The sequence below is a fragment of the Schistocerca nitens genome, chromosome 4, assembly GCF_023898315.1.
Source record: "Schistocerca nitens isolate TAMUIC-IGC-003100 chromosome 4, iqSchNite1.1, whole genome shotgun sequence".
NCBI lineage: Eukaryota > Metazoa > Arthropoda > Insecta > Orthoptera > Acrididae > Schistocerca > Schistocerca nitens.
Genome location: NC_064617.1, coordinates 298,058,557 through 298,082,328, shown reverse-complemented (window position 1 = coordinate 298,082,328; position 23,772 = coordinate 298,058,557). Strand labels below are relative to the sequence as shown.

At 44.4% G+C, this 23,772-nt stretch overlaps 1 protein-coding gene and 1 pseudogene across 2 annotated transcripts in view; one reads left to right on the top strand and one right to left on the bottom strand.

Annotated features, from left to right (window-relative positions):
• LOC126252057 (facilitated trehalose transporter Tret1-like) overlaps window positions 1-23,772 on the bottom strand; it is a 166,168-nt gene that overhangs the window by 118,549 nt on the left and 23,847 nt on the right. The gene's annotated exons all lie outside the window — the stretch shown is intronic.
• On the top strand, window positions 3,893-4,010 carry LOC126254867 (5S ribosomal RNA; annotated as a pseudogene).

Here is a 23,772-nt window from a genome sequence, read left to right as displayed (position 1 = left end):
AAATCCCTAAGATTGGCGATCTTTTACAGAAGCTCGAAGTTTAGCACGGACTTCAATGCGAGATGCCTATAACAGTTTCCACAACGAAACTTAGTCTCGAAACCTGGCAGAAAATCCAAAGAGATTCTGGTCGTATGTGAAGTATGTTAGCGGCAAGAAACAATCAATGCCTTCTCTGCACGATAGCAATGGAGATAGTATCGAAGACAGTGCTGCCAAAGCACAGTTACTAAACACAGCCTTCCGAAATGCCTTCACAAAAGAACACGAAGTAAATATTCCAAAAGTCGAATCGAGAACTGCTGCCAACATGAGTAACGTAGAAGTAAATATCTTCGGAGTAGTGAAGCAACTCAAATCACTTAATAAAAGCAAGTCTTCTGGTTCAGACTGTATACCATTTAGGCTCCTTTCGGAGTATGCTGATGCAGTAACCCCATACTTAACAATCATATACAACCGTTCGCTCGACGAAAGATCCGTACCAAAAGACTGGAAAGTTGCACAGGTCACACCAATACCCAAAAAGAGAAGTAGGAGTAAATTACAGGACCATATCGTTAACGTCGATATGCAGCAGGATTTTAGAACATATATTGTGTTCGAACATTATGAGTTACCTCGAAGAAAACTGTCTATTGACACACAGTCAACATGGGTTTAGAAAGCATCGTTCCTGTGAAACACAACTAGCTCTTTATTAACATCAAGTGTTGAGTGCTATTGACAAGGGATTTCAGATTCATTCCGCATTTCTGGGTTTCCGGAAGGCTTTTGACACTGTACCACACACGCGGCTCGTAGTGAAATTGCGTGCTTATGGAATATCGTTTCAGTTATGTGACTGGATTTGTGATTTCCTGTCAAAGTGGTCACAGTTCGTAGTAATTGACGGAAAGTCATCGCGTAAAACAGAAGTGATTTCTGGCGTTCCCCAAGGTAGTGTTATAGGCCCTTTGCTGTTCCTTATCTATATAAACGATTTGGGAGACAATCTGAGCAGCCGTCTTCGGTTGTTTTCAGATGACGCTGTCGGTTATCGACTAATAAAATCATCAGAAGATCAAAACAAACTGCAAAACGATTTAGAAAAGATATCTGAATGGTGCGAAAAGTGGCAATTGACCCTAAATAACTAAAAGTGTGAGGTCATCCACATGAGTGCTAAAAGGAACTCGTTAAACTTCGGTTACACGATAAATCAGTCTAATCTAAAAACCGTAAATTCAACTAAATATCTAATTATTACAATTAAGAACAATTTAAATTGGAAGGAACACACAGAAAATGATGTGGGGAAGGCTACCAAAGGCTGCGTTTTATTGGCAGGACACTTAGAAAATGTAACAGACCTACTAAGGAGACTGCCCACACTACGCTTGTCCGTCCTCTTTTAGAATACTGCTGCGCGGTGAGTGATCCTTACCAGATTGGACTGACTGAGTACATAGAAAAAGGTCAAAGAAAGGCAGCACTTTTAGTATTATCGCAAAATATGGGAGAGAGTGTCACAGAAATGATACAGGATTTGGGATGGACATCATTAAAAGAAAGACGTTTTTCGTTGCGACGGAATCTTCTCACGAAGTTCCAATCACCAACTTTCCCCTCCGAATGCGAAAATATTTTGTTGGTACCGACCTATATAGGGCGGAACGATCATCTCGATAAAATAAGGGACATCAGAACTCGTGCGGGAAGATATCAGTGTTCATTCTTTCCATGCTCTGTACAAGATTGTAATAATAGAGAATTGTGAAGGTGGTTCGATGAAACCTCTGCCAGGCACTTGAATGTGATTTTCAGAGTATCCATGTAGATGTAGATGTAGAATATGGTGGATGTAACACAACAACGAACCCGGTGATGTTAGCTTCGCAATCGTGGGACTGCTGGTGTACTGCTGTGCATTGTCGTGCTGGAAGAGTACTCACTTCGACCACTTTTCCTGTCTACTTTGCTGAATCCTGCATATAAGCCGTGTAAGGGTGTCACAGCACACCCTGCTGTTAACAGTTGTTCTTTGTGGAAGCCAGTCTATTAGAGCATGCCACAAGTGTACGAAAAGAAGGAGATTATTTGCTTGCCTGTAGATGCAGCTATTCCTGTCCCTTATTAATAGGCTTGTCGATACAGACAATTATATGGCATTTAAAAGAAATAAGTCTTTTCTGGTGTCTCAGTACTGAAGCACTGATTATTAATAACCGAGTGCGTGTAAGACGCTCTGGGGGTAAACGTAATCGCAAGAATAAATCATCTAGCTTCAGACCACATCACAGTATTGTGTGATACTCTGGGGCGCTACTGATAATCATGTGCGACTTTGGCTGTTCAGAACTGTGGGTGCCGCCTACAAAGTCAGCTACACCGAGAACGATATGGAGCTCCAAATGAAACCCTTTCTGGAATTTTATTCCGGTAGGACAACGCTCTTTCTCATTTTGCAAGATGGTTCAGAGAGTTTTTAATCCGCTATGGACCCTCTTCGCTGCAGAATGAACATTATTGTGTCACTTCGTTCTGCTTTAAAAATAGTTTTCCAGTCTCTGACGAGCCCAATTTTTTGTCTAGGTATCTGGCATATGTGGTCGTCCGAGAGGTCGTCTTCTAGTAAGAAGCTTTTCTGCCAGTCTCATGACAATCCTGTTAAGTGGCTCACTGAAGACATTCCTTATCTATTTCAATCCCTTGGCTTTGAATTGGGCTTCTACATCTGATTCCTAGTATAAGTTATAGAGTTCTTTGATATGCAATATTCAGCAGTCATTAGTAGTGCTCTCCCTCATTGATCCAAATATTTTTTCTCACTATTTTATATTTACAAAACATTAATTTGTTTTATTTTTATTTTTGAGAAAGTAAAGGTTTCAGGTTGATTGTTAAAACTATTACAGGAAACGACTTATTTACGTGCTCTTTAGAAAGAAATTTGCTTTTGAAAACTACTGAAAGACCATAGGCCGTTATCCATTTGAATTCCTGATTCCATTTCATCTTTTAAGACATTGTCAGAGGTTAGCAACATACTTTGATAATTATATTCATTAACATTAACTGAATCGGTGCTTGGCGGAAAATGATAATAATATTAAATAGGAAAACATTACCTAACGTTCTGCAAATCGGTATTTATTTGGTGACGAACCGGCTTTCAGTTTCTGTTTCGTATTCTGAACCAACCTTTCAGACTGTACTACAGACCATTTAACATATCGCATCCAGAAATTTGTATAGCCCTGCTCGGGATTGATAAAATACTACGAAAAAAGAAAACGCGTGAATTACATCACTTCTGTACGCTGGCCAACAACAGACAGGCCATAATTACAAAACCTGGTGCTACGTTTCGCAACTACAGAGTTGCATTTTATAATACTAACAGCATATCAAAATTTTTATGGAATAGTAAAGACAAATTAAACCCTTGACACAGAGTGGTGTCTATAAAATCACGTGCATGCTGTGTCAAAAAGTATATATTGGTAGTCAGGCAGCGCTGTGGCATTTAGATTATCTGAACATGAGAGAAGCTGGTGATTAGAGAAGAAAGATTCGAGGTTTGCTGATCATCGTTTAGCAGAAAACCATTAACATGATGTAGAATATAAACTTTTACATTCTGTCAAGAAAAGCTGTAAGATGACCTTACTGGAAATAATGTAAATCAACAAACACATGACACAGAATGCCAGCGTTGTATTAAATGATCGGACCCAATTTCCAGTATCCCCCATGTTGCATAAAGTTTTCATTTCTAATAACAGATTAAAATAGCAAATTCATTTTATCAGTTGTTAAATGTATCTCTGTGTAAAAACTTTGTTTCCCCTCGTCTTCAGTTAATGTAATTATATATATGTGAAAAATTTAATGTTTTCCTATGACTTTGGGCAACGGCCTTGCCGCAGTGAATACACCGGTTCCCGTGAGATCACCGAAGTTAAGCGCTGTCGGGCGTGGCCGGCACTTGGATGGGTGACCATCCGGGCCGCCATGTGCTGTTGCCATTTTACGGGGTGCACTCAGCCTCGTGATGCCAATTGAGGAGCTCCTCGACCGAATAGTAACGGCTTCGGTCAAGAATACCATCATAACGGCCGGGAGAGCTGTGTGCTGACCCCACGCCCCTCCTATCCGCATCCTCTACTGAGGATGACACGGCGGTCGGATGGTCCCGGTAGGCCACTCGTGGCCTGAAGACGGAGTGCTTTTTTTTCCTATGGCTTTGCCGGCTGACGTGCGCATCTGAACTTCTTCTTCCGGCACAGGTGGTGTGGCGACACTCAGTGGATTTCCGGTTCGAAGTGATGAAACGAATTCCGCACAGATAGGCCTTCGTTACTCTTTATGGTCTTCTTTTAGGAGGCGAGGAACTCAGTGATCACATTCCTTTGAGACCCCAACTGGTGGACGAACGTGTCAGCACCACCAACAGAGACATCCTGTTGAGCGGCGAAGTGTTTGATTTTGATGCGTCGGTCACTTTGAATGAGAATGTCCGAACGTTCCAATACTGCAGGAGTCACAGCGGTGTGCGGATGGCCAGCACGTGGGAGATCGGACAGGCCTACGCGACCTTGTTGCGATGATTAAAATAGCAAATTCATTTTATCAGTTGTTAAATGTATCTCTGTGTAAAAACTTTGTTTCCCCTCTTCTTCAGTTAATGTAACGACTCACTGTGCTTTTGTTCACTGCCAGGTCTCCGTAGACACTCTGCAAGCGACTAAGAATATCTGTAATGGTCTGGATTTCTTCCAAAAGGAACCCAATGACAGCTCTCTCCTTGGAAGGCACCTCCTTTACAGACACCAAGTCTACGTACAGCGCCGCCACGTATCAGGACTTCAGGAAATTATAGGAGCTGAAGTGGGAATATTCCACGACGTCACACAACACTTTTTCAATAAAAATTGGCCGAAGAAAAAGGTATTGTGTTATTTATTGAATGGCTCTCGTATGTATACAGAACCAAAGATGATCAGCTGACTGCACACAGTACTCGTATTACTCTCTTCCTTTAACACATTGACTGCCACGTGAGCCAATGGTGGCTCACAGTTACACGGGTTGTAACGCCATGTGAGCCATATTTGGGTCACACATACATTTTACTAAGGGCCGTGTGAGCCATAACTGGCTCACATGCAGAGTTGTGTTTATAGGCCTTGTGAGCCTCATAGGGCTCACAGATAATGCGTTTCAAACTATGGGTTTAAAAGTGGTGGCTCCACTGAACACTCTCATGTTGGTAGCACTCAATATTTTTACAAATGGTAGCCATGGTGATTCCTAACTTCGGCGTACGCTTAAATGGCACAGAAAGATCGTTTTTTAAATCCTTTTTGGAAAATGTTTGTAAATGCTCAAGTGCTGTACAATTTCGCAAACAAAGGATTAAAGTCTCGCATACAAATAATTCCTTTCAGGGGGCTCCTGACTCTACTGCTATTGAATGCCAAAAATCCACATCCACGAGCAACACTACAACCATTCCACGAAGATAGCAGCTGTTGCAGCCAGATGTAATAAGCGTTGCTTCACGCAGTGGAGAATTGCAAAACAGAGGCAGCCGGCAATCACAGCATTGCAAAGTAGGCGCGGCACAGATATCCTTGCTGACAGTTGCAGTCTACCGACCGGCTGACGCAAGGGCGCACGCAGACCGAGCGCCGAGCGAAGCCTGGTGAGTGCTGAGTAAGGGAAGTGAGGCCAGCACGCTAAGTTACGCTGCAATATACTGCGGGAGTAATAACAAGAAGCTGCCACCGAGGGTAAAAAACGTCCTCCTGCCGGATATAAATAGAGGAGCGCAGGCAGCAACGGACAGAAGCCATTAGGGAGCGGTTCGGATCTAAGGACGGACGTGGTCCGTGTCCGAATGTTCAGTCTTTGTAGGTGACGATTCCGGAAGTCTGTGCCAGCTCACAGGAGTCATCCGTACGCCGCCAGATGTCTACTACTTCAGCTCTGGGGGTCGGCCCGAGTCCGGTCGGCACCATGGCTGACTAACTACAGCGAGAACATCCAGCAGGACCGGCCGCAGCGCGGTCTTGGGCACAGGCGCCACCGGGGACTGACGCCCGGACTCCACGGCAACCCAGCCCCACGGCGCGTGGTCCGTGCAAGACGGGAGCTCGCGGACATCGCGACTGACGGCTTCCCAGCCGCCGGTGCAGCAGGCGGCGGCAGCTGACCTCACGGCGACGCGGCTCCGTGGGGGTGCCATACTGGGCGAGTTCATCTCAACCACAGGGCATCCTGACTTCAGCGGAGCACTGGTGGCGCGCAATGGGCGCATTGTCGGAGAATCTACACAGCAGCAGCCAGGCGGAAGGATCCGCAGGGCTGGGCAGCGACGACGAGGGAGAAATTGTAAAGAAAGCTCAATAAATAATTGTAAAACTCCACGCCGTCTCAGTCTTTGGCGCAGCCACTGTGTCTGCTGCTAACGAGTACTGCAGAAGTCGTAACAAGTAGCAAACGGCCATAACAAGTACTGCAGAAGTCGTAACAAGTGGCCATCTGTCATAACACAGTCATCGCCTTGTGACAGTAGAGGGACCAAATCAGAGCAGTCAAAAATGATGTTCAAGTTGTTATAGACGCCTGCAAAGAACAGAAGAAAGAAAGGATGCTGCTAAGAAAGTGAAGAGGGTGTGTACTAAATGCAATAAATGTGACAGTTTTATCTGCAACGAATGTTTTAGTGACATTGACAATGCTGTGTTGAAGAAGTAGAATATTCTACGATCTTTATTCTTGAACCTTGTCAGACCAAGTAAAAAAAAAAAATGTAAATAATATTATATGCAGCTAATATAATCAAATGAACTAAGTGTTTGAATCATTTCTTGAAAAACGATTTTTTTATACCTATGTGGTTTTAAATCGTGTGACCCACATATGGCTCATGTGGCCACAGATTATAATTGTGCTAAATTGTTGTTGTTGGACCACGTGAGCCATATATGGCTCACGCCTGTTATCAGTCCAGATCAATCATAAAATGACATTTTATCACGTAACTTAGTTCTACATTTTCAAAAGAAGACATCTGATGCAAAAAATCAATTTGGCTTCAGAGTAATATTCGTGATTTTAGTGTGGTACAGCAACGCATGGTCCAAATATCACCATGGCAGTCAATTTGTTAAGATCGCACTGGACGCTCTTCCGTACTGTAGATGATGTAAACTGGTACTAGGCGGCCATGTGACCCTCCACCGTTGACATTACGTCATGGCAGTGAACTGGTGCGTACCGGGTATCTGCCAGTCTATTGTACAGAATCACTGCGGTATGATGGGTGACTCGGAAAGGTGACACAATGGTGGAAACCGTACGACGTCGCCTTAGTTGTTGGTGTACCAACGCACTGTCTGACGTGTCCAAATGCAATGGTGTACCACTCGGAGCTGCGTAACATTGGTCGAAAAACGAAGCGTAACCGACACGGGGCTGAGACGAGTGCCACGCCTCCGTCAATGACAATCGGTTTCAGACAGGACTTGCTGGTGTCAGTCCATCTCAATTACGTTCCGAGCGAACATCGCCATGGGAACTGTATGCGATGGACATTTGAAGTTGAGTACCTCACTGAAGGCCATTTCTCATAGCAAGCTGCTCATCTCCAATGGGCCAAACAATACAGAAACTAGTCAGAAGTAGACTAGAATTTGGTAATATTGTCCTACGAGTCGCGATATTACATTTCTTAAATTAAATGATGCAAGTTTCCGAATGCACCTACGGCCTAACGAAGTGTTTATCCCGCAGAGTGGAAAATGTAATCCCCATCGGAGGTGTATCTGCGAAGTTTTGGGGTAATTTTTCGTGGCAGTACTAGAACCAATTCTTTCAGTTTACCGTGGTCATGGAGCAGGAGCGCTGCCCATTCTTCTACACCTTCATGATGAGTATGGTGTGGACACAATGCTGCACCCATTCGTTCCTGGTTCGACGAACACTCAGGCACTCTGTCGCTCCTCGATTGGCCTACTGAATAACACAGTCTTAACCCCATAGAAAATAGTCTTTGACTATTTGAAACAGCGGGTGAAACGTAGTAATCAACAACCTTGCGATTGTTAGCTATACAAAATCTACGATGGTTGATCAACAAGGACAGAAACTGAATTTTTTTCACAGATGTTTTTTTCTCCATTTCAATATTTACATGATCTGTTTTCAAAGTATCCCCTCCTACTTGAATGCACTTTATGTAGCGTTTCTGTCAGTCCTCGAATACATAGTGCAGGGCGTTCTTTGTCAGGTCTTTGAGATCGCCTCTCCTTTCTTCAGCACTACTTCAGAGTTCTCAAATCGAATTCCCCGAAGCTTTGCTTTTAGTGACTGAAATAAAAAATATTCACAGGATGCAAGATCGGAGCTATAATTGAGCCAGAAACTGCAAGACTTGATTTGCGACAGGAGACTGAATAATGTCATGATTAAGTCGCCACCCAATACGAGAAAGTTTTCTTCCAATGTGCTTCCTCAGTTAGTGTGCTGCTATAACATTAATGTGAGGGGAAACTGCATGCTGGTAAATCATTCCATGACAGTCAAAAAATGTGATAACCATCATTTTTCCTGCAGATGTAACAACTTTAGGTTTTTTTGTATCCGAGAACATGGCGATTTCCACACTGTGATGACTCGTTTGCCTTCAGGATCGTAATGATGCAGCTATGGCTGACCACCGGAGATTTCGATTCCACAAACGCATCCCCTCCATTAGCAAAGAGACGCAGCACCTCAAAGTTTGTCTCCATGCGCACAGCCTTTTGTTCTGGAGTGAACAAATGTGGCTCCCAGTGGGCACAAACACGGATCATACGGAGATGATCGTGCGTAAAGACACGGGCTTATGCAGTTCTCATCCCTGCAATGAGGTTACGTTACGTTACCCATCGATCCTCACGGACATTCACAGTGCCTGGACGCGCGGAGTAGCCACTCGGTCTATGGGGGCCTTGCCACGGTTCGCGCGACTCCCCGTTGGAGGTTCGAGTCCTCCCTGGGGCATGGATGTGTGCTTAATCCTTAGCGTAAGTTGGTCTAAGTTAGATTAAGTAGTGTGTAAGCCTAGGGACCGATGACCTCAGATGTTTGGAAATTACCACCGAGTACCTATGCTTATGTTGACTTCAGTCACAGCAGAAGCCGAAACACGAGGACCACCTTGCTTAAAATAGAAAAATCGGCCAGCTTTGAAGTCCTTGAACCACCTAAATACTGTCGCACGAGTCAGTGCATCTTCATCGTAAGTTTGCTGCACCTTTGCGTAATTTTCAATGACTGCATGGTTTAAAAAAACACAGAATTTTGTTGCGCCGTATTGCTGGTCTCGAGTCACCTCTATTGCCTGTCCGTAAAATGTAAAGAGCTTCTACAAAATAATGCATTACTAGCAACTCATCGATTCGAGAGTGCTGCTTCCTATGGACACTACACATAAAAACCCGCTCTATTAAATATTCATGGTACAGATGGAAAACTATCACGGTAGCTAAACGACAAAAATCAGTCTCAGCCTCTATTGATCATCCTTCGAAATAAACAACAATGGACATGATACACTCAAAAAAGGTTGTGGACACTCTTCCTCCCTGGAACAACACTACTGGCCATTAAAATTGCTACACAACGAAGACGACGTGCTACAGGCGCGAAATTTAACCGGCAGGAAAAAGATGCTGTGATATGCAAATGATTAGCTTTTCAGAGCATTCAAACAAGGTTGGCGCCGGTGGCGACACCTAAAACGTGCTGACATGAGGAAAGTTTCCAACCGATTTCTCATACACAAACAGCAGTTGACTGGCGTTGCCTGATGAAACGTTGCTGTGATGCCTCGTGCAACGAGGAGATATGCGTACCATCACGTTTCCGAATTTGGTAAAGGTCGGATTGTATCCTATCGCGATTGCGGTTTATCGTATCGCGACATTGCTGCTCGCGTTGGTCGAGATCCAACGAATGTTAGCAGAATATGGAATCGGTGGGTTCAGGACGGTAATACGGAACGCCTTGCTGGATCCCAACGGCCTCGTATCACTAGCAGTCGAGATGACAGGCATCTTACCCGCATGGCTGTAACGGATCGTGCAGCCACGTCTCGATCCCTGAGTCAACAGATAGGGACGTTTGCAAGAAAACAACCATCTGCACGAACAGTTCGACGACGTTTGCAGCAGCATGGGCTATTAGCTCGGAGACCATGGCTGCGGTTACCCTTGACGCTGCATCACAGACAGGAGCGCCTGCGATGGTGTACTCAACGACGAACCTGGGTGAACGAATAGCAAAACGTCATTTTATCGGATAAATCGAGGTTCTGTTTACAGCATCATGATGGTCGCATCCGTGATTGGCGACATCGCGGTGAACGCACATTGGAAGCGTGTATTCGTCATCGCCATACTGGCGTATCACCCAGCGTGATGGTATGGGGTGCCATTGGTTACACGCCTCGGTCACCTCTTGTTCGCATTGACGGCACTTTAAACAGTGGACGTTACATTTCAGATGTGTTGCGAGCCGTGGCTCTACCCTTCATTCGATCCCTGCGAAACCTTACATTTCAGCAGGATAATGCACGACCGCATGTGCCTTTCTGGATACAGAAAATGTTCGACTGCAGCCCTGGTCAGCACATTCTCCAGATCTCTCACCAACTGAAAACGTCTGGTCAGTGGTGGCCGAGCAACTGGCTCGTCACAATACGCCAATCACTACTCCTGATGAACTGTGGTATCGTGTTGAAGCTGCATGGGCAGCTGTACCTGTACACGCCATCCAAGCTCAGTTTGACTCAATGCCCAGGCGTATTAAGGCCGTTATTATGGCCAGAGGTGGTTGTTCTGTGTACTGATTTCTCAGGATCTATGCACCCAAATTGCGTGAAAATGTAATCACAGGTCAGTTCTAGTATAATATATTTGTCCAATGAATACCCGATTATCACCTTCATTTCTTCTTGGTGTAACAATTTTAATGGCCAGTAGTGCATTACGAGGGATAGAGACAGTGTTACACAATATTACAGTGATGTCTCCTGTGGGTGACAAAGTTTTGTGTGTCCAAGTTCTAAATTCGTTGTCATGTACGGAAATAAACGTTTCATGAACAGTAATGTGACTGATAGGAACAGAAATAAAGTGAAATTAATTTTGTCGTGTAGTTAGTGGCCACAGACTTCCAGAGTCAGTAGCTGAGCACAGTGAGGTGGCGGGATCTAGGCCCTCACCTCGTCCATGCTGCAGAGCTCCTGCGAGATGTCGGTGGCGGGTCCCCGCAGCCACTGCAGCGCCTTGACCGCGTCCTCGCGCCTTTCGCGGTCCAGCAGGTACACCGGCGACTCGGGCATCGCGAAGAACGCCACGAAGAACACGAGAGGAACGATGCCGCACAGCAGCGACAGCACCCGCAGGCCGGTCAACTTACCCACAAAATACGCCAACAGGAAGCCTGCGGCAGTGCACGCCCACTACATTCCTGTTCTTTTCGCGACTAAACACGTTACAGCGAGCAGAGACTGGCGCTAATGCAACGGGTGCCAAATGGCAGACAAAAAGAGTAACTGAAGCACGTTTTTATGCAACAACCCGAAGGTCACCAAATTACAAAATTATACTGATTGTGTGTATACGGTTCAGCAGGAAAAGTACATGAACATTTTTGTAGGTGATGGGAAAAACTGATCAGCTAAAATTGGTACCGGTACTTTAGTTCTGAATAAAAACTAAACTCCTCCTGAATAGGCCATGAGGGCCCAACGGTACCAGTCCGCAGCTCGTGGTCGTGCGGTAGCGTTCTCGCTTCCCACGCCCGGGTTCCCGGGTTCGATTCCCGGCGGGGTTAGGGATTTTCTCCGCCTCGTGATGACTGGGTGTTGTGTGATGTCCTTAGGTTAGTTAGGTTTAAGTAGTTCTAAGTTCTAGGGGACTGATGACCATCGATGTTAAGTCCCATAGTGCTCAGAGCCATTTGAACCATTTTGAACCCAACGGTACCCACCGGCCGCTGTGTCATCCTCAGTCCATAGGCGTCACTGCATGCGGATATGGAGGGCCACGTGGTCAGCACACCGCTCTCCCGTCCGTATGTCAGTTTCTGAGACCCGAGCCGCTACTTTTCAATCAAGTAGCTCCTCAGTTTGCCTCACAAGGGCTGAGTGCTCGGCAAACCGGATGGTCACCCATCCAAGTGCTAGCCCAGCCCGACAGCGCATAACTTTGGTGATCTGAAGGGAACCGGTGTTACTGCGGCAAGATCGTTGGCCCTTTAGTTCTGAATAACCGGTATTTTTCAGTATTTGCTTGGTCCAGGTTATAACAGGTCTTTTTTTCTTCTTTTACTAACAACTGGGTAAAAAACTTGCATATAAATATGCCATACCAACAATGCTAAAATTTTTGGTTTTTAAATAACTCTTTTCTACGAAAAAGAGTAATCTTCATTGGTAAAATTTCCAATGCTTTGAAATATTGGATTTTTACAGAAGTTGTGGAAATCAATCAACACTGTTTTAATAACAACGTCTCCATTTAGAAACTAGCAACAAAAGTATGACACAAGAATCGGTACAGCATTGCAGAGACAATATTGTAAATTTCCTGTTATCGTGTGGCGCGGCCCATTGGACAATATGCATGTACGTGTGGTGTGCAAAACTTGCCCTGTCCCGGTCTATACAATAGTTTCTCGCTGTCGTCCTCGGATGACCGTTGCATTGCAGAGTGACGTCATCCCTAGTTTGGAAGTACTGTATTTTAAGAAGTTCGGTGGCAATGGAGTACGGTGCTCCATTTGCTTTAAAAATTTAAAAATCGGAGGAGCCACAACAAACTTGCGACATTATGTGGGGCGAAAACATCCACAACGTTCCTTAGACGAGAAGGTAAATTTGATTGCTTCCTGTATACTTATAATTTTACTGGCGTGACTTGGGATAATTACTGAATCCTTAACTTTGTGGTTTCTTCAGGGAGAAAAATTGATTCCATCCGAAAGTGATTAAGCATGGAAGTCACCAACTTGTAACCTTTCACTCTCTCTGGCGCTGCTCCCGTCTCCTTCACCTTCACTATGGTTCCTGGAGGCAATGAGACGAATTTCTGCCACAGCCTCAACCCCATATCGATCGATACCTCCTACTCCTCCAAAAGAATCTTTCAATTTTTGTTCAAAATCAACGTTTATTACCGGTAGTAATTGCAATAAAAACCGAAAATCGGTTATTTCACAAACCGCCGGCCGCTGTGGCCGAGCGGTTCTAGGAGCTTCAGTCCGGAACCACGCGGCTGCTACGGTCGCAGGTTCGAATCCGGCCTCTGGCTTGGATGTGTGTGATGTCCTTAGGTTAGTTGGGTTTAAGTAGTTCTAAGTTCTAGGGGAACGATGGCTTCAGATGTTAAGTCCCATAGTGCTTAGAGCAATTTGAACCATTCCACAAACGGGTTATTTTGAGCGGTTCTAATAGTAAGGTTGATCTTGAGACAAAAGAAACCGTGTAACCGAAACCGATTCTTTCAGTGATAACCGCAATCCCTATGATATAAGTGTGTACAGGGTGCGAAATTTAACACAAAAAGCTGCCACTTCTGGAACCAACAATTACTCTAACCTGGCTGCGCACCGAGTTGAACTGAATTTCGATAAGTGGTATGCATACGTCATTACATGACGCTTCAGCTAGAGTTATTAAATCGTAGTAGCTGAGTACTGGTGGTGAGCCAGATTCTCGGCACTCCATGACTAGACGTTTACGATGGATGAGGTATCTGGAGAACATGCTGACCACGGTAACTGTCAAACACACTCTGTGTCGAGGCAGATCGGGACAGCACAGCAGCAGGTGGTCTTGCTTCATCTTTCTGAAATATTACTTCATGGAGACTTGGAAGATGAGACACAGCCACCGGTCTTAATAAATTGTAAATGTAACCCATGGCCTTGCAGATCAGAGGTTATTGAGTAGTGTGCCTCATGGCACGATAAAACCGTCACGAATGTAATTTGGCAACGTTCATTTTTCTCGGGCCCTCCACTTCAGGATGAGTGATAATGTGTACAGAAGCAGAACTCGTCTAGAAAGACGACCTGGTGCCACTCCTGAGACAAGTGCATCTGTTGGGCGCACTGCTGTTGGCGCTCCTTTCTCTGCTGCTGCGTTAAGGTTCAAATGGTTCAAATGGCTCTTAGCACTATGGGACTTAACTTCTGAGGTCATTAGTCCCCCAGAACCTAGAACTACTTAAACCTAACTAACCTAAGGACATCACATACATCCATGCCCGAGGCAGGATTCGAACCTGCGACCGTAGCGGTCCCGCTGTTCCAGACTGTAGCGCCTAGAACCGCTCGGCCACTCCGGCCGGCTGCGTTAAGGAAAATCTCAGTCGACTTGGGGACAGTCCCATCGCTGTCTCCATGAGTATACTAGTCTCGTTACAAACAAGCTCATTTCCTTACTCAAAGTATGTGATTTGGCTGTAAGACGTTGCACGACCTAGCGGAAGATAAACTCTAAGATAGAAAAAAGAAACCGATCCATCAAGTAGAAATTACCCGAAAGACACGGAACCCGGTAGAGATGGTGTACGTGTATAGACAAAGAAATCATAACAATTTCAAAAAAAATGTATGATTTATTCAACAGAAAGAGCTTTCCAAATTGAGCAAGTCAGTAAGGCGTTGTTCTAGCTCTGGCCCTAATACAAGCAGTTATTCGGCTTGGCATTGATTGATAGAGTTTTTGGATGTCCTCCTGAAAGATATTGTGCCAAATTCTGGTCGATTAACGTGTTAGATCGTCAAAATCTCAAGCTGGTTGGGGGGACCTGGCCATAATGCTCCAAACGTTCTTAACTGGGACGGGATCCGACGATCTTGCTGGGGAAAATAGGATTTGGCAAACACGACGACAAGCAGTAGAATTTTCGCCTTGTGTGGGCGGTCACTACCTTCCTTCAATGTAAGCCTAGAATTGGTTGGCATAAAGGGTAGCAAACTGGGTCATTGAATATCGTCGACGTACCGCTGTGTTGGATCGGTGCCGTAGATGACACCCAGAGGATCTCGCTATGAAATTAAATGGCACCCCAGACCATCAGTCCTGGCTCTCAGACCGTATGATGGGCGACAGTCAATGAGATTCCAGGCCAAATCAAAGTCTTGAGATCACCCAGACGGCAGTGGGATATCTACCTGACAGTCGCCTGCCATACGACAGACAGGAGTGATGGTCTGGAATGCCATTTCTTTTCATAGCAGGACCCCCTTTGTGACATCATTACAACACAGCAGTACGTCGACAATATTCTACGCCCCGTTTTGTTTCCCTTTCAAGGCTAGCCATCCTGGGCTTACATTCCAGCAAGATGATGCCCGCCCGCACACGGCAAGAGTTTCTACTGCTTGTCTTCGTGCCTTCCAAATCCTACCTTGGCCAGCAAGGACGCCGGATCTCTACCCTTTGAGAACGTTTGGAGCATTATGGGCAGGACCCTCCTACTAGTTCGGGATACTGACGATCCTAAGCGCCACTTGGACAGAATTTCGCACAGTATCCCTCAGGAGGAGACCCAACAAGTCTGTCAATTAATTTCAAGACGAATAACTGCTTGCATAAGGGCTATGGGGAGATCAACACCTTACTGACCTTCTCAATTTGTGAAGTTCTTTCTCCTGAGTAAATCATCCAGTTTTCCGGAAATTATAATCATTCGTTTGACTGTACAGGTACATCAGGTCTATCGATTTACGTCCCACTTGGATAACTCTTTCGTGGTGCATCATTTTTATTGTCTCGGACTGTCTGCCTGTCCTCCAGGGTACTAGTCACTGTGCCCGCTGAGACCCTGTATCGCGGTGAGAATCGTTCCTATGAATCCATCGAGTGCATCCTCACACGTCAGTAATGGTATCCCTACCAACATCAGCCGTAATATCGCTGAACAAAAAAACACAGTCTTAACAGTCCACAGTTATGCCACTATAAGATTCGGACATTTGCTGGCAGAGGTTTCTCCATCTAACATGAGCAACAAAACAATCTTTTTTGCATATCAAGAGCCAAATGTGACTTGAGGGTGAGAAATTCCGTTCATAGTTTTTCCTTATATAGAGAATGTTGACGGACTTACTCACAGTTCCTTTGTTGTTAATCATTTGCATATCCAAGGATTTACTACACTTCATGCCAGTTTGACGTTTGCTGTATGCCACGTTCATGGTATTTCAGTTTCAGTTGCCACCACTGAAGTTATTTTCGAAAACCAACTCAATAGCGCTACTATTTTGTAAGTTACTGTACCCGTGCGATCCATCCTTGAATGTTGTCTTAGTGCGTTGAATCTATACCACATGGGAATAGTAGGTGATGTTGAACGTATACAGAGAAGGGTAGCACGAATGGTCACAGGTTTGTTAAACTCGCAGGGGAGTGTCCCTGAGATGTTGAAAGAACTGAGCTGGTAGGCTCTTAAAGATAGACGTAAACTATCCCGAGAGAGTATATTGACGAAGTCCCAAAAACCGGGTTTGAATAATGGCTCCTGGAATACACTACAGCCCCATACATATCGTTCCGTAATGATTGCGAGGATAAGATTAGATTAATTACAGCACACACAGAGGCATTTAAACAATCATTTTTCCCGCGCCCCATAAGTGAATGGAGCGAGGAAAAGCTCTAATAATTGGTACAGCGGGAGGTAATCTCTCCCATGCATTTCACAGTGGTTCGCAGGGTATAGATGTAGTCCAGCGAAGGTGATGGTGTGGTGTGGCATATGGGACACCCGCGTCATTGGGCCATTTTTCATTTACAATACCTTAACTGCACCACAGTAGCTGATGCTGCTGCAGGACCTTGTGTTCCCTTCCACACTGAACGCTGACGGCATTTTCCCATCTTATTTTCAGCACGACAGAGCCCCTCCACACTATGGCATTGGTGTCCGTGAATGGTTGGAGGAACAACTGCCTGGGAAGTGGATTGGTCACCGTGGTCCCGTGGAGTGGCCGCCCAAATCCCCTGACTTAACGCCCCTTGATTTTTATCTATGGGGACATCTTAAGCAGATAGTGTATGCTGAGAGCATCAATGATTTGAGACACCTGGAGGAACGCATACAACACGCCTGTGACCAAATGGCAGGAGGCACTCTCCTCCATGTGCAGTCAGAGTGGTTGCGGCGACTACAGTTGTGCAATGCACGGGATGGACAGCACGTAGAACATCTGTTGTAGCAGTCGGTATGAAGGTAATTTCCCAACTTTCAACGTTAATAACCTTTAAACTGTACAAGATAGACAAAAACAAATTACACCACTAAATTCCAGAACTCAATCGAGCGTTATTTGATGTGTCATACACCCCGCTTCCCACTTTAAAAAAAAGTACTTGAATCCAAAATGGCGGATTTCAAGATGGCGGCCATGAATGACATTCACTCCAAAAGTTGCGGCCCCACATCAAACCTAAGTTCCCATCATCACATTTCAGTTTTCCCTTTAATCTTCCAACTTATGAAGGTGTCCAAGGACTTTTGACTCTCCCTGTATATATGTGGCACAGTCTGTCGGCATAGGGACAAATGCAGACAATTTCATAGATTTTTGTCACTCACGTTCCCACGTAAACGTGACTTATTTAGTTTCATAATCGAAAAAAGCCTTTCACACACGTAACACATATGTTCACCGATACATTGTATCACGTTTGCTATCTCATTACGGATACTTGGAAGCTCTTCCCGACGAAAACGACGTATAACTCCTGGACATTTTAATTTAAAATAATTTCTCTTTCAAACGGGAAGTACATCGCAGATCGATCAGTTCCACCTGCACATGCTCAGGAAGGCTTTCAGCTGAATCGGCAAATGGAATGGCGTAGAACACAGGTCAAATACAGATGTAATATTCTTTTTGCGTCACAATGAATCCTTCAAATTCGCGTTCCCTTTAACGCCAATGAGCTTAGGAAAATGATTTTTTTTTTTTTTTTTTTGTCAGAAGTGATCCTTCCACAAAGTGATTTTATTTTTACTCGGAAATACATCCCCAGCAAATCAGAAATAAGTTGGTTCTGACCCTGAAACGTGTTTTGGGGAGAGGGGAGAGGGGACAGTGAGTAGTCAATTCCACTTAAAATGTGGGATTTGCAATCCATTCCGGATGTCCTAATTTTAGTTACTGCTTCCCTTTTTCCTTCGGAAGTTCAGCAACAGCGGGTTTTAAACCGAAACGTCGTTCCAAGCATGTCCCTTGACTTAACCAACGAACCAATATTATAAGGCCTCCATACTCGTAGTTCACAACTGTTGCAACTGACAGCGCAATAATGCATGCAACTTCAGAAAATGTAGAATTTATACCACCAATTTTATCACGTACTCCATGCCTGCAAATTTAGCACATAATGCTTCTGGATGTACAGAACAATGAACCCCGTATGAACCGTCTGTCGATCGTTGTAAATTTTTGCTCTCACATCGTCAGTTAAATCTTTAAAATTTTGTGCATGGTGCTGAAATGATGTTCTATAGAACTGCGGTACCAGTTGAGAATTCTCATCCTTCCCTTCTGCAATTCCTTTTTAAAGGTTGAGACGATAAATCGCTGGACTGCCTCTTTTTGAGCGAAGAGCCACAATTCATCTCAACTACCTTTATACCACGAGCAAATAGAGAAAATCGAGCAGCGCTGGCATTACGATTTTACCGAGCTGAAGAATTCGTGCACTCTGAAAAATGCCACACTAAATGCCAGAAGAAACAGTATCCCATCGCAATGCTAAATGAAATGTTGCGCTGTACCGAACAGTTGTGAGAAGGAGCAGCAAAACCGAAGTGTACCGACTAGTGCCGAGAAAGGCCCAGTCTCGGACAGCACGCGAGCGGATCATTGTGCACGCATGAAGTCATGCACAATGTGGTCGACCCTGGTCGACAATTGAAGATACGCTCTTTAGACTGTTAAAGACTTCCCGTCAACTGTCATTATTCCAATGAAATGTCATTATTATTTGATTTCACGAGTTAAAATTATATTACTTATATTAGCCTAATTTAAATGCTGTAACTTGTTTCGTTAAAAACGTAATCAGAGTATGCTCTTATTTTATCAACAATATGAATCGCTTTAAAGAATCATCATATACCTGAAATCAGAACAGAAACAGATGCGCGAAGTTAATGTGAAAATTCAAAACATTAACATACACACATAGCTGGTGTGAAAATGGATGAGGATGCAACAAGTATTCGACCAAAGAGAGTGTAATACGACGCTCAATAAGTATCAAATGGATACATATCGCTTCATTCCGTGTTATTCAACATTACGAGCCAAAATATGACCAAAATATGAGGGGCAATCAAATGAAAACCGTAAATCCGCCACAACGGGAAAATGGAATTGTTCCATTCAAACGCAATCAAGACACGCGTTAATATGTTTATTCCATTGGGAGTCGAGACAATCAATTCCTGTTCATAGAAATCGGTCGGCCGCCGACGGATCCACAACCGCGATTACTTTTGCACTTTGCCTACATTCAAGCATTTATTTTTTCAGGTTGCCAAAGATGTGAAAATCACATGGCGAAAGATCCGAGCTGTACAGATGATGTCACAGTGTTTCTCATACAGGTCACTGAAGCGTAGCTGCCGGCCGATTGGTAGTGTAGGGGCGGGCGTTATTGTGCAACTTTACCGGAAGGTGTGTGAATAGCTTTGGATTTCTTTAGCGGGAGAGATGTAGAATGTTTGCACTAATGGATTTCCCGTTTGCCTCTGGCTCGAAAACCATAATCAAGACACTTTGCAGAAACTGCAGTGAGTCATAAATCAAAACGCCCACGGAATCATCCTGTTGAACGATAACGCCCGTCCAAACTCTGACAATAGGACGAAGGCTTCAGCGATTTGGTTGGGAAATACTGTAACATCCTCTGTACAGCCCGAAACTTTCCCATGTAATTTTCACATCTTTGACAATCTGAAGAAAGACATGCATAGGTGTCGGTTTCAATTGGACGGGGAAGTGCAAGTGTGGATGCGGATCCATCAGCAGCCGATCGAGTTCTACGATAGAGGAACAGATCGTCTCGTCTCCCAATCGGATAAATGCTTAACGCGTATGATGATTAATTTTGAATGGAACCATTCCATGGTCCGACTGCGACGGGTGTTCGGTTTACATTTGACTGTCCCTTATAAATCTGACCGAAAAATGTTTGTAAGACATAATAAGAAATAAGTTGTTATAGTTCATGAACATGAGACTGGTCTTCACAGAATAATCCCACCCAGTTATCTCGTTTTGTAGGAAGAGATGTCAAAAAGTAAAGGGATTTTTGCAGTTTTTCGCCGTAGGGCTTGGTAGCACTGCTAGTATCCAGGGCTGAACTACTGTCTGCAACAGTTCTATGCAACATGTCACTCTTACTCCCGTGAAAGTCGTTGTATTGTAGCAGACCGTGAAAAATGGCAGCTCCATTATCGACCTGCACCAAGGAGGAAATGATGACAGTGATTCTCTTTTTGTTTGCAGGAGGTGCAAACCTGCGGAAATTATTCGTCAAATGTAAGCGCTGTATAGTGACATGTCTATCGCGAAATGAGATCAACGAATGGATGCAGCGCTTCAAACAGGGAAGAACTTATCTATGTGACGAGGAAAGATCGAAGTCAACTACTGAGGACAATTTGGAGGTCGTTGAGGGCATGGTGATGTGAGACAGGCGAATCACAGTGGACGAAACTGCCAGTGCTTTACGTATCTGTCATGGTTCAGCGAATTCCATCTTACACGACAGGCTAAATTTTTGGAAAGTGTGTGCAAGGTGGGCACCGAAAGAACTGTCAGCGCAGCATAAGACGCAAAAGATGGATGTCTCTCGTAAACATTAGGCCTGTTATCATCGCGAGGGAGACGGATCTCAAATCTTTACTGTAGACGAAACTTGGGTGCTTCATCGCGAAGCGGTAAGTAAGACTGCAAGCGTGGTTTGGAAACACATCATCACCAGAAGTTAAGAAATTTAAACGTCATTCATGAGCTGGTAAGATTATGCTAACACTATCCTGGGACATGGAAGGTGTGGTAGCCGCTCATTTCACCCCAAGAGGCGAAACTGTGCACTACTGCGATGTGTTGCGAACTAAATTGAAACCTGCAATCAGATCCAAACTTCGCGGAAAACTGCGAAAAGCTGTCATCCTGCGCCGGCCGGAGTGGCCGAGCGGTTCTAGGCGCTACAGTCTGGAACCGCGCGACCGCTACGGTCACAGGTTCGAATCCTGCCTCGGGCATGGATGTGTGTGATGTCCTTAGTTTAGTTAGGTTTAAGTAGTTCTAAGTTCTAGGCGACTGATGACCTCAGAAGTTAAGTCCCATAGTGCTCAAAGCCATTTGAACCATTTTTCCGTGAAGCCTTGTCAATAACTGTTGGAATCGCTGGAACTCGCCTAGTCACTATGTGTGGTGGAAGAGGGACACTCATTACACAAAACTTTCTACAACCATAGCATCATTTTGATGTCACGCCCAATATCGACAGTCGATGGACTGCTGTCGACTTTTGTTAACGTTTGATCTCACAAGACATTACGCTGCTTATCGGAGATTTACGAAATCACGCCGTTCTAATTACGATTACTGTAATTATTTTTATAAATTAAGAGTCACATAACGATTTATCGATGGTTAATTCTTTCATATAAGTGTACTCTCTCAGGAGTGAGTTGTTGTCAATATTATACACATGGTTCAAATAGCTCTAAGCAGTATGGGACTTAACATCTGAGGTCATCAGTCCCCTATACTTAGAACTACTTAACCTATCTAATCTAAGGATATCACACACATCCATGCCTGAGGCAGGATTCGAGCCTGCGACCGTAGCAGCAGCGCACTTCCGGACTGAAGCACCTAGAACCGCTCGGTCACAGAGGCCGGCCAATATTATACAAATTATGCTTGAAACTCGCATGCTGTTTCAAGGTGACGCTGCATTAAAAATTCATCACAAACCTGTCACCATTGTCATTAAATGTCAGCTTATAATGCATCAACGATTTAAGCCTTCGAGAGATGGTATGATATCCAGCAGACTAATATCAGATAACGAAGTGCTAGCGTAATTGGTTTATGGATTCGAAGAATGAAGCATCCTGCTACACGCAACTTTTTTTCATCTTAGCGTTGGTAACACATTCTGTAACTTTCTTAGGATTGTAATACTATAGTGCGCGTCATTTATGACGGCGGCCGAGTTAAGCTTCGTTCTGCGCATCTGACGTCACAAAACACAGTCAGCCAATGAACAGAGAATGACGTTGCTAGAGCTCGACTGCAGTGCAGAGCACGGACGAGTGTCTTCAGTTTTAGAAATGTTCAGTCATAAATAAAGTAATAGAACAAAAGCAATGTCTTGATAGCAGACTTTCTTTTATAGAAAGTTTGGAAAATGCATTCTTTATACCAATTGCTTCATATTCTATTAATTAATTAAACCAAACAAGCAGTAAGCCTCCTAATTCAGGCGATAGCAAGGAACGGTGTTTGTATCAGTCCAAATAAAGCGAAACGCGCCCGGTGTAAATAAAACTTTTGTTACAGTCGCTAAAGATGGAATATTTCTCAATATTACATACGACACCTATCTGGTACTTAAATTAAATGAGATATTGCTATATAGTAAATTTTATATGAAATTTAGGTATCTTGTCCACATTTCATTCTCAACATAGTGGCAAGTAAAATCGACCATACGGAAAGTATACGCTATGGACGTTTACCTCTGAAAACTCTTCAAAATTTCGTGCAGTGGTTTACTACATTTAATGCTGCACAATAACTGCGTTGAACATCGAAACAAAATTAAGTTATTTATGGGGGGAAGGTATCAGTCAAGCAGATGTGTAAAAATCAAATTTTTGGGCCAAATAGTTTTTGTGAAATCGAATGAGCCGGCCGCGGTGGTCTAGCGGTTCTAGGCGCTCAGTCAGGAACTGCGCGGCTGCTACGGTCGCAGGTTCGAATCCTGCCTCGGGCATGGATGTGTGTGATGTCCTTAGGTTAGTTAGGTTTAAGTAGTTCTAAGTTCTAGGGGACTTATGACCACAGATGTTGAGTCTCATAGTGCTCAGAGCCATTTGAACCATTTTTAAATCGAATGATAAGTGTGTCAAAGCAGTCGGAACACCATGTGTCGGCACAGGCGAGCAGTGCAGCGATGAACTCTCGCACAGCGCGGAATGCGGGAAGCACGTCTCTGTAGCAGCGAAAGGGTTAATGCGGCCGTGGTGGCTTTACTTCATGAAATGCGCGCTCCCCCCTAAACTAAGTTTGCAGACTATACTATACTATGGCGCTGCTTCTCTCGGCGCGTGCGTCGTGTGCAACTGGCAACGCAGCAACCTCCCGCGTCTGGGTGGGCATGCGCGAGCCGCCAAGATAAAAGAATTGAACTATAGTGTGTTCTGCAATATTCGATGTTATTCACATTTCCGTCTGATTAAAGAGCGAATGGTGAAATAAATATTTGGCAATTTCCGAATGTGTGGTTAGGCGGGAGCCTATGACGACAGCTTACATTGCTGTGAGTGAAAGGAGAAGCAATTACATTCATATCCTTCCTTGTTACAAAGTCGATAGCAGCTCCTGCGATTATTGAGATTGCGGGTGACAAAGTGAAGTCACGTTTGCAGAAAGTCTTGTGAAATGAATGTTACCCTTGCTGGGAAT